The sequence below is a fragment of the Crocuta crocuta genome, unplaced genomic scaffold (assembly GCF_008692635.1).
Source record: "Crocuta crocuta isolate KB4526 unplaced genomic scaffold, BGI_CrCroc_1.0 scaffold84, whole genome shotgun sequence".
Classification (NCBI taxonomy): domain Eukaryota; kingdom Metazoa; phylum Chordata; class Mammalia; order Carnivora; family Hyaenidae; genus Crocuta; species Crocuta crocuta.
In genome coordinates, this window is record NW_027530213.1 from 1,593,201 (window position 1) to 1,605,320 (window position 12,120).

At 42.2% G+C, this 12,120-nt stretch overlaps 1 protein-coding gene across 1 annotated transcript in view; it reads left to right on the forward strand.

The window, feature by feature from the left end:
* The window catches only part of BRWD1 (bromodomain and WD repeat domain containing 1), a 120,359-nt gene that overhangs the window by 6,417 nt on the left and 101,822 nt on the right, over nt 1-12,120 (forward strand).

A 12,120-nucleotide genomic window follows, 5' to 3' on the forward strand; every position in this document is an offset into this window, starting at 1 on the left:
GCGTGCGCGCGTGCAGGGGTGGGGGGCGGTGCGCCAGCCATTCAGCGAGCTGCTCTCATCCTTCTGTTTTCATACCCGACTTGTAACTCGACCTCCGATTGGTCTTCCCTCCTTTGCCCCGCCCAGCTCCTCTAACCACTTGTTCCCTAGGAATAGAATCTTTGGTGTCTGAAAGGTGAAGCGTTCCTGTCTTTAGCGTGTTTTTCTTTTCCCTCAGCGGCGACAGAAACATCTTGCTGCTCTGACAGTATGCAACTCTTCCAGTACTTTTGCCTGTCTAAACTGTACGCTTGTGGAGTGCTTAGAAAACTTTTGAGGTTCTGTAGTGACCTTGCTGTACTTGTAACGTAGGCTCTGTGCAGTTTCTCGTTTTATAGCAGCATTGGTGTAGAATTCAGTTCTCTCTTCATTGCACTTTATCAGCTTTTTTAGTTGCGCTCACGATGTGGAATCCGCTTTTTAAAAATGTTATTTAGTCGGGAGAGAGCGTGCGCGTGTTTGCGAGTGAGGTAGGTGGGGAGGGATAGAGAGAGAGAGGAGAGAGGAATCCTAAGCAGGCTCTACGTTGTCAGCTCAGTCCGATATGGGGCTTGAACCCATGAACCCTGAGATGGTGATCTGAGCGGAAGTCAGACGCTTAACCAGCTGAGCCACCCAGGTGCCCCTGCTTTTCTTTTAATTGGGAAGTATTTCAGATAATACGCGAATGACAATAGTGTCATGAACCAGTTTGCTGTCTTTACTTTGGCATCTGTTTGAAGTATTTTTAAGAAATTACCAGTGGAAATCTTCAAACATAGAAAAATAGAGAAATGAACCGTACTGGCTATCAGCCTCGTGATTAGCAGAGAGTGTTGCATCTGTTACCTCCCTCTCCTAGGCTGTATTGTTTTAAAGCAAATTCCAGACATTGTTTTGATCAGTTAACATGGTGAAGTGTTTTAAAGTAAATCCCAGATCTTACACGTCTTCTCTAAATTCTGCATAGTGCATCTAGAAAAAGTTGAAGGGCTGTTTCTTAGACCACCACAGTGCCAGCGTCACACAATCCGAAGAATAATATTCTTTTATAATGTGTATGTGTAGACTTATTTATATATCTAGTCCCTCCTCAGATTTTTGTTTTCTTCCTTGGATATGTTTTTTAAGTTTATTTATTTGAGAGAGAAAGAATCTCTCTCAGTGCCGAGCCCGACCCAAGCAGGGCTCAAACCCATGAACTGTGAAATCATTCCCTGAGCTGAAATCAAGAGTTAGATGCTTAACCAACTGAGCCACCCAGGAGCCCCTCCTCATATTTCTTTTTATATTGAGTTCACATTGGGTTTCAGGCAGGGCCCATGCACTGCACGGAAGTCACTTTCCACCCCTTTTTAATCTTCCATAGTTTTTGTTCCTGTGCCATGGATTTTCTGAAGACCTTGAGACTGCCTGTAGAGTGTCACATTTGGGTTTTGTCTGATAGTTTCCTTGTGCTGTGTGTTTCTTTGTGTTGTTTAGTTTACCCCTTTTTCTCAATAATGGTCCTCATTCTTGGATCAAAATCATCTAGGGAGCTTGACAAAATCTGGATGCCCGGGCCATGTTGCACACCAGTTAAATCAGAACTTTTGTGGTGAGACTGGATCTCACTATAGCTTGAAACCTTTCAGGTGATTCCAGTGTCACTGTTCACAGAGTTACGGTTCATCTTAGACTTGGGACCATGTTGTCATTCCAACCTGTACTTTGGAAGCAAGAGTATTTTTGATAACTTCTTAAAAGAATTGAGGTTCTTTATCTCTCAGTACCTAACCCTGCATTAACAGTTGGGCCTATAAATTTGTAAAACGTAGTTTTGTGATTTATAAGTGGTGAACAGGAGAGGAGGAGGAAATGGAGCTATAGAATGGGTCTCAGTAGTGAGGAAGGATTCGATTTGTAGAGCATGTTTAAGTGAGGCAGATGTGATTTGTGCAAGTGAAAACATGCAATTTTGTAGGCCACTGTCTTCCTTAACCAGTAAATAACATCAGAAAATTCTTTTATTGGAGTTTATCATTAGGAGAGTTATTGTCATACTTTTTTTTTTAGACGCTTGAGTAGGCCTTTAGCGTAAGGAAAAGACTTAAAAATTATTTGTATTTAGGGGCGCCTGGGTGGCTTAGTCGGTTAAGCGTCCGACTTTGGCTTGGGTCATGACTTCGCGGTTTGTGGGTTTGAGCCCCGCGTCGGGCTCTGTGCTGACTGCCAGCTCAGAGCCTGGAGCCAATTTCAGAGTCTGTGTCTCCCTCTCTCTCTGACCCTCCCGTGCTCACGCTGTCTCTCTCTCTCCTAGAAATAAATAAAAAACATTTAAAAATTAAAAAAAAATTATTTGTATTTAAATATTCAGCTTGTTAGAGCGATAAGTAGTAATTTTTTTAAATTTTTAAGTTACAAAGCTTAAAAATTTAGGGATATTTCTAGGAACACGTTTATTTTTTTATTAATGTATAATTTGTAATCAGAATTTAATCTTAAGATATTTTAGGGGCGCCTGGGTGGCTCAGTCTGTTAAGCGTCCGACTTCGGCTCAGGTCATGATTTCACGGTTAGTGGGTTTGAGCCCCACGTCGGGCTCTGTGCTGACAGCCAGCTCAGAGCCTGGAGCCTGTTTCAGATTCTGTGTCTGCCTCTCTCTCCGACTCTCCCCTGCTCATGCACGCGCACTCTCCTCCTCTCTCCCGCTCCCCCCCAGAAATAAATGAAACATTAAAAAAAAATTAAAATATTTAACGCCACTTAATTGTCTTAAATTCCCTTGAGCATTTCACACTATACTACAAATCTGTGGTTATTTCAGTCACCTCAGGATGGCAAACTTTGTCAAATGTAAATTTACTCTTTTTTTTTTTTTTTTTTTTAATTCGTTTTCTGAGAGAGAGAATCCCGAGCAGGCTCCGCATTGTTCGTACAGAGCCCAACACGGGGCTCGAACTCATGAACTAGGAGATCATGACCTGAGTGAAAATGAAGTTGGATGCTTAACTGACTGAGCCACCCAGGCGTCCCAAGTGTAATCTTTCTAAAATTTAACTTTTGTAAATGCATTTTAACTTTATTGTAGTTAGTTTTTCTTTTCTGCTCTACCCAAAATTAAAAATAGTTCAGTCATTAGAAAACTTGTTACTGTATCAAAATAACTAATTTGCATGAACATATCAATACGTACTTTTTTCTTTTTTTCATCTCTTAGTTGTCAGTCTCCTTGGGTTATGAATTAACTCCCAAATCAAGGCAGGGGGAGCAGTATTGCCATTGTGAGCTCCATACTGGATGAAGGAATCAGGCTATGGTAGATCATAAGGCCAAACTTGGAATTTGGGTGTCCTTGTTCGATGGACTCCACTTGAGCTGTCAGGTTGAGCTTTTTTAATGGTAAGCTTGCTTACTTACCTGTTTAAAACAAAAACAATTTTGTATTGCAGCTGACTCCACTATTTTGTCTTCATTGTGGGATTCTCACACACTAATCTCTTTCCTCGGGGGATTCTGCATCTCCTTTGTAGTTGCCTGTAGAGATGTATCATTCTCTAGGCATGCCATTGATAATTTGGGAACACTTGATGATTATGGCAGTATGGTGACTAGTTACTGTCTAGCAATATAGCTCTATAGACCTTAGAAACTTGGATTTTTGTGCCATGTATCCCGGCTGTAGTCCTGATTTGCGCTGCTTAGCAGGTGTTTAATCTTAGGCAGTTTATTTAATCTTTCCCTCAATTTCTTGAGCTGTGTAACAAAGGTAATAATAATTGTATTAAAGCATTATCGTATGCATGGGGGAAAATGCCTTTCAGTGCCATTTTTAAAATTTAAAATCATTTACCAGCAGTAATGTTGGTGGAACAAAAAGTCCTGTGTAGCCTGCTCCTTCCCTTAATTTATATTGGTAGGGTCTTAATGAGATAACACATAGTCTCTGTGAACTCCTATGTCTGAATGAATGCTACCTGTCATTTACCCCTTTATGGAAGAACACAGTGTGGGCTGGGGAGCTGACGGTACTGTATAGCCCGGGGCTGAGTAGTGGCAGTGCCGTTGCTGTCTGAGTCCCCCAGCCTCGACTGTGCTGCTTCATTGTAAGTCCTCCTCCCGACATGGGGCTCGGACTCCATATCCTGAGATCAAGAGTGTGGTCTACTGACTGAGCCAGCCAAGCGCTCCAGCTGTGCCGCTTTGAAAGAGAGTAGTTATTACTTTGTTTTCAGAGGCTCACCTGATCATAACATTTATTTGCATCTAAGGGACAAAAGTCACATGACTTTTCCTTTCAAATCCTCTAAATCCTTAGAGATTTTTGCCAGCTAGTTCTGTTGGTTTTTGAGAGAGAGTGTCATCATCTCCAAGTGTGACTGTAGACTTGTCTTTTTCCTTTTTCCAGTTGATTTATGGATGTTGTGAGGTACATACAAATTCATAATTGTTACCTTCCTATTGAATTGACTCCCCCCCCTTTTGTTAAGTAGATTTCAGTTTCTAGAGCAGTTTTAGGTCCCCAGCAAAATGGAGCAGAAGGTGGAGATTTCCCCGTGAGCGCACAGACCCCCCCATTGTCAGCATTCCCCAGGATGGTGCGTTTGCAGTGCGTGGACCTGTATGGCCCTGTTGTCACCCCAAGTTCTTAGTTTCCCTCATGGTTCTCTTCTCACATTTACTTTGGGTACTCTTGGTGTTGGATGGTTTGTAGGTGTAGACAAATGACACGTATCTACTAATAGAGTATTTTAACTGCCCTAAACATCCTCTGTGCTCTGCCTGATTACCCCTCCCAACCACTGATCTTTTTCCTGTTTGCATAGTACTGTGTTTTCCAGAATTTGACCTTTTTTTTTTTTTAATTGGGAAACGTTCGCTCTTTCTCTCATAATAGCTTTCTGTTAGTGACGGCGGAGTGCATCAGTTTCTGTTTTCTGCCCTTTTAGGGACGCCAACGTTTCCCCGTGTTCTCATTTCTAAGTATGGTTCCTGTAAATGGCATATAGTTTTATTATTCAGCCCTCTAGTTAGAGTCTTCAAAGTATTTGTTATTTAGTTAATTTATATAATTTAAAAATTGTGTGAAGTCTACCAGGTGTCTGTTTTTATATTAAGTGTTCCATCTCTTTAGTACTGTTTTTGGATTATTACACTGTTCATTGCTTTTTAGCTATATATCCTTGTATTATTATGTTAGTGCTTACTCTGGAGATTGCATATGTATTAACCTTTTATTTCAGTTAACCATTTCCTAAATAAATAAAGTTAAAACTATTAGTTGATACCCTTCTGTCCTTTGGGCTATTATAGTATTTTATTTTACAGGTGTTCTGTATTTTTTCAGATATTATTACTTCTGTTTCAAAGTTGATACTCATTTGTTTACCCATGGTATAACTTTCCTGGTATTTTCAGTTTCTTCCTGTCCTCACATGTGTCTTATCTGTGATTATTTTCTTCTGTCTGCATGACTTACTCTGTTATTTCTTTTTTTTTTTTAATATTTTTATTTATTTCTAGGAGAGAGAGAGACAGCGTGAGCAGGGGAGGGTCAGAGAGAGAGGGAGTCACAGACTCTGAAACAGGCTCCAGGCTCTGAGCTGTCAGCACAGAGCCCGACGCGGGGCTCGAACCCACAAAGCGCAAGATCATGACCTAAGCGAAAGTCGGACGCTTAACCCGCTAAGCCACCCAGGCGCCCCACTCTGTTATTTCTTTTAATGAAGTTTTGTTGGCAGTGACTTTGGTTTTCCTTTTAATTATTTTTTTTTTGGTTTGAAAACATTTTTGTTATTTATTTAAAACCTTTATTTATTTTTGAGAGACAGAAAGACACAGTCCAAGTGGGGGAGGGGCAGAGAGAGAGGGAGACCCAGGATCTGAAGCAGGCTCCAGGCTCTGAGCTGATAGCACAGAGCCCGATGTGGGCTCGAACTTATGGACCACGGGATCATGACCTGAGTTGAAGTTGGATGCTCAAGCAACTGAGCCACCCAGGCGCCCTGTTTTGTCTTCATTTTTAAAAATTTATTTATTTAAAAAAATTTATTTTGAGAGAGATAGCATGCAAGCAGGGGAAAGACAGACAGACAGACATGGAAAGAAAGAATCCTAAGCAGTCTCTTCACTGTGGAGCTGGATGCAGGGCTTGAACTCACGAACCATGAGATCATGACCTGAGCTGAAATCAGGACAGCATTGGGGAGCTGAGCCCCACCTATGGCGCCCCTTAAAGGTTGTTTTAAAGGTGAAACTGATTGGTGTTTGTTTTTTGTTTTTTTTTTTNGCGCCCCTCTGGCTGCTTTTTAAGATTTTCATTTGCCTTTGGTTTTCAGCAGTTTTACTGTGATACACTGTAGTTGTTACCTCTTGCTGCATAACTGGCTACCCCCAAACGTAGTGGCTTAAAACAACGTGGATTGTCATTATCTCACAGTTTCTGTGAATCAGACTTGCAGGCCCTGCTGAGCTGAGTCCTCCCAGTCCCTCTCAGGGCTGCAATCCGGGTGTTGGCCAGATCTGGGTTTTATCTGAAGACTTTACTGTGGAGAGGTGTTTCCAAGCTCACATAGTTTTGGGCTGGGTTCAGTTCTTAAAGGGGGTTGTTGAAATGAGGAACTTGGTTCCTAGTTGTCTGTTGGCCGCCCTCAGTTTCGTGTTTTTTTTTTTTTATGTATGTTTTATTTCTGAGACAGAGACAGTGTGAGCAGGGGAGGGTCAGGGAGAGAGGAAGACACAGAATCTGAAACAGGCTCCAGGCTCTGAGCTAGCTGAGTCAGACGCTCAACCAACTGTCCACCCTGGCGCCCCCGCCCTCAGTTTCTTGCCACTTGTCTGTCCATAAAGGCAGCTTGGATCATCAAAAGGTGAAAGCTGAACAGGCAGTAATAGTCTGCTAGTAAGACGGCGTCAGAGTCGTTTGTAACCTTACAGTGAAGTGGTATCGATAACCTCAATGTGAGCTGTATTCTGTCGATTATGAGTAACTTACTCAAGGTTGGCAGTGCCAGGAGGGGGGATCATTGGAGGCCCTGTCAGAAGTTGCCTGCTACATGCATCTAGGTAGTGCTCGAGGTTGTCAGAACTTGAATCTGTAGGACATCAAATAGTCTAATGTGTAGTTAAAGTCCCAAGTTGGAGTTGGGCACCTGGGTGGCTCAGTTGATTGAGTGTCCAACTTCAGCTCAGGTTATGATCTCACCATTCGTGAGTTCAAGCCTTGCACCGGGCTGCTGTCAGCACAGAGGCTGCTTTGGATCCTCTGTCCCTCCCCTTGGGTGCACGCGCGCGCTCTCTGTCTCTCATAAATAAACCTAAAATAAAAAGTCCCTAATGAAAAGAATGGAAGAATGAAGCAGTAGAAATATTTTGAAGGGATAATGGCTGAGCATTTTTAAGATCTGGGCCTTCTCTGGGGTCACTGGTGACCACTTCCTCTCTTGGTGTCGTGGATCACATTTTGCCTTGTTGTGTATCTCATCTGTATCTCACCCTTTTTTGAAGTGTGCTGGGCCGTTTTCTGTGAAAAGAGTAGCGGCTGAGGTAATCAGCCTCGGTAAAGGATGCCTCCTTTTCTCTCAAGTTCTTATTGTGACAGGCTGAGTTAATCTAAGTTGTGTCGTATTTGCTGGTCACTGGGCTCTGTGGCAGCTGTAGTTGCGTTCAGTTCATCACTGGCTTCACACAGTTAAAGGGTGGGATCAGGACTTGCCCCTCCAGTGGGGCTTGGGGTTTGGGCACAGCTGAGCTTCCTGAGGTGTCTCTGTTTTATAGCCCAGCTGCCAGCTTTTCGGATGCTGAGATCTCTGCTCTCCAGTTCTGCCCTTGGCTTTCTACTCTGCTGTCCCATCCCTAGCCTTCAGAGGGCCTCTGGAGTGCACTTGCAGTGGGTGGGGTGGGGGCCCCCCCCAGCTGTTCCGCATCCCAGGGGGCTCCCTGATGGGGGGGGGGGTCGCTTAGTTATTTCGCATCGCGTCCCATCTTTGGCGTCCTGTGCTTGGGGACTCTGCCTGAGGCCCCTGAGCTTTCTCCTCAGGTATCAGTCATTCCAGCTAGAGGTGGCCGTGAAGTTTAAAAGGTCGGCAGGTTTTTCCTTATTCAGTTTTTCCTCCCTTTCTGGTACAGATCAAAGCTGCTTTGAATCTTTTTCTGGTCCCAGATGGGCTCACCAGTATCTGGGGTAGAGTTGACGCAGACTTGTTTTCTCAGCTCAGTGACTGTTAAAAAATTACTTTTAAGCTCAACCAACTGTTCTCATTGTTACAGTGAGGGCAGTAGCTTCAGACATGATCTCTTTTTAATGGTCTGAATAAATGGCTACTTTCAGCTTCACAGAGTTCCGTGAGACACTAACTGCAGTCTCCTGTGCTTCCTGGTGGTAGTGGGCTCTCGGTGTTTACTGAAGGAGCTAAGTGGCTTGATGCTTAGTGTATTTTCTTTTTAAGAACCAATCATCACCAGTTTGGTTATTAAATGATTGTTTTGGTATGATCTTTGATTTCTTAAAATCTCTCTGAGGTCTGAGCTTCATTTGTAGGTCAGAGCAACGCACGGCACCAGAATGGCTGTGAAATTTGGGACTTATACATCCACCCCCTTTTTTTTTTTTTTTAATACTCTTTAAACCATTTCATTAGCGTACAAAATAGAATCATCCAGTGTTTATTAACTGTCTTTCCTTTATAATGTGAAATGGGAAAGTGGCATGTTGAGCACAAACATTTTGTGTTACGTGGTAGCCAAAGCAGCTCAGGATGAATTACGCTAATTGTGTGGTATTCAGAGTTTGGCCGAGACTGACTTTGCTTTTAATTTGTAATGAGGTAGGTGAATGACATTTGGATGTTAGACTCCAGATGTCTAACTACTACTACTTTTCCAGCTACTTAGAAAAAATTTCTCTGTGTTGACTTTTTTTAATGTTTATTTTTGAGAGAGAGAACGCATGGGCACATGTGTGTGGTGGAAGCGCAGAGAGAGGGAGACAGGATCTGAAGCGGATTCTGTGCTGACAGCAGACAGCCTGATGTGGGGCTCAAACTCGTGGAACCACAAGATCATGACCTGAGCTGAAGTGGGATACTTAACTGATTGAGCCACCTAGGTTCCCCTTTCTACGTTCATTTTAATCGGTTTGCATATATTTGGCTTTTAAGGCCACTTTGGCTCTTAAGACTCTTATGCTCCTTAATTACCTTGTTGCTTGATACTTTTCTTAGGATGCAGTGTAGCCGATTGTAGTGATGAGTTGTGACCTAGACAGCCTGGGTTCTTATTTTTAACTTTGCTGTTTATTAGCTCTTTCATTCTGGGCAGGTTCTTTAGTGCCTCTTCTCATCTGTAAAATGAGGTGAATAGTTTGGAGGTATAGTAAGTTAGTATATGTAAAGTTCTTGGAAGAGTGTCAGGTAGTAATCACTGTGTTAGCTATTGTCATTAATGTAATGAAGAATTGCATTAGTCAGAACCTTAAAATACTTAGAAGTGTACCTTGTACATTGTAAGTGTGTGGTAATGCCTATTGTTTTTGTCAAAAAGTACCTTGCCCTAGGTCTCCTAACTAGTTAGGTAGGGCTAACTGTTAACCACATTTCATCAGGGTCAGGAGAGTCTAGCACCCTTCTTATTCTAGTATCTGTTCAACTCTCATAGGTATATTTGAGGCTGGATTCCACATTGAGAGACTTTGCGGTAGGGCCTCAATTTATTTATTATTTTTAATTTTTATTTATTTTTTAATCCAAGCGAGTTAGCATATGCTATAATGATTTCAGTAGATTCCAGGGATTCATCCCCTATGTGTATAACATCCATACAGGTTGCTCATCCCAACAAGTGCCCTCCTTTTTTTTTTTTTTTTTTTTTTTTAATGTACCACCTTNAGGGGCACTAATGCCCAGACAGTCAAGTTTTGCCACATAGGGCATCAGAGCAGGATTTGGTGGCCAGAGAAAGCCCCTCAGGTACATGCAGGGGCAGGTTGTTGGAGGTTGATCCCAGATTGAAGTGGTAAAGGGAGGTCTTTATTTTTGTGTGTGTGAGAGAGAGAGAGAGAGAGAGAGAGATAGAGAGAGAGAGAGAGAGCGCGCGGAGGGGCAGATAAAAGCTGAACAGGATCTGAGCTGTCAGCACAGAGCCCGACGCGGGGCTCGAACTCAAGAGCAGTGAGATCACGACCTGAGCTAAAGTTGGACGCTTAACTGAATGAGCCACCCAGGTGCCCCCAACAAGTGCCCTCCTTAATGCCCCTTACCCATTTAACCCATCCCCCACCCACAGCCCCTCCCACAACTCTGTTTGTACTCTGTATTTAAAAGTCTCTTATGTTTTGTCTCCCTCCTTGTTTTTGTATTATTTTTGCTTCTCTTCCCCTATGTTTTCTGTTTTGTGTCTTAAATTCCTCATATGAGTGAAATCATATGATATTTGTCTTTCTCTGACTAATTTCACTTAGCATAATACCCTCTAGTTCCATCCACATTGTTGCAAGATTTCATTCTTTTTGATCTCTGAGTAATACTCCATTGTATATATGTACCACATCTTTTTTATCCATTCATCCGTTGATGGGACATTTGGGCTCTTTCCATACTTTGGCTATTGTCGATAGCGCTGCTATAAGCATTGGGGTGCATGTGCCCCTTTGAAAGAGCACACTTGTATCACTTGGATAAATACCTAGCAGTGCAGTTGCTGGGTCGTAGGGTAGTTCTATTTTTAATTTTTTGAGGAACCTCCATACTGTTTTCCAGAGTGGCTGCACCAGTTTGCATTCCCAGCAGCAGTGGAAAAGAGATTGGTAGAGCCTCAGTTTAAAGCCTTAAATTTTGTCTATGTTAAATTTAGCTTTTACTTATATGTAAATGTTTGAAGATGTTGATCATGGTCTTTCTCTAGGGTTGTAACTAAAAAGTGATGAAATTAGTTCATTAGTTTTTACTCTGTAATCTGACCAAAAATTATCCTAATATTAAATAAAAATTTTAATGTTTATTGTAGAATATTTAGAAAATGCAAAAGAGAAAGAAAAATCATGAGAGTGGGAAGTGTTTTTTTTTCTTCATGCTAGACTCTAACAAAAATAGGAGCTTTAAAAAGATACTGTTTTGCGAATTCCTTTCAATTTCTCAAGAAAATTTTATCTAGCCATTTGCTTGTTGGACATTCAGTTGGTTTATAGTTTCCCCCCCCAGTAGTGATTCTATGAATATCAAAGTAATATCTGTATATCTTTGCATTTATATCATTTTTAATTGTCACTTGTCACAAATTTCTAGAAACTTAATTATTGAGTAAAATGGTTTACATGTTTTTTAAGTTTGTTTATTTATGTAAGCTCTACACCTAAAGTGGGGCTCAAACCCATGGCCCCAAGATCAAAAATCCAATGCTCTTCTGACTGAACCAGCTCTGTGGCCCTGAGTAGCTAATGTTTGAGTCATTATTTGCTAAGTAAGCACAAAAGTTAAGAGCTTTAACTTATGTAATCTCGTTTCCTTTTGGCAGTCCTATCACCTTGCATGTGTCACCATTTCCCAGTTTGAGGTGAAACGGGAAATGACAAGTAACTTCAGTGAGGTTCTGTTCCCAAGGGGCAGACCCAGCTGAAGCCCACTTCGTGTGAGACTCATTCATGAATGCATGACGCATGTGTTCGGTAAACGAATGTCTCCTGTAGTCAGAGCTCCAGGAAGGCCAGTGTGTGGATGAGAATGTGGACAGGGCTTCTGGTTTCATGGGGTTTTACACCTTTGGGGTAAAACTGACCAGAAGCAGCAGACAGGTTACTGTAATACAAATTCACAGAGGTGTTAGGGATCTGGAAGGTGTGGGGGGAGGGCAGGATACTTTAGGTGGTTGGGGAGGGAAAGCTCTTCTCCCACTCCACGGGGTAACCTTTGACTTGAAGGATGGAAAGGAAATGTGAAACCCTGAGAGGACGAGGGGAAAGGGTGGTCGAGATGGGTCTTAAAAATCTGCTTGACCTCTGACCCAGCAGTTACAGGCCTAAGACTTTTTTGTTTTTATTTTTTTATTAAACATTTTTTTTTAATTTTTATTTATTTCTAGGAGAGAGAGAGAGAGAGAGAGACAGCGTGAGCAGGGGAGGGTCAGAGAGAG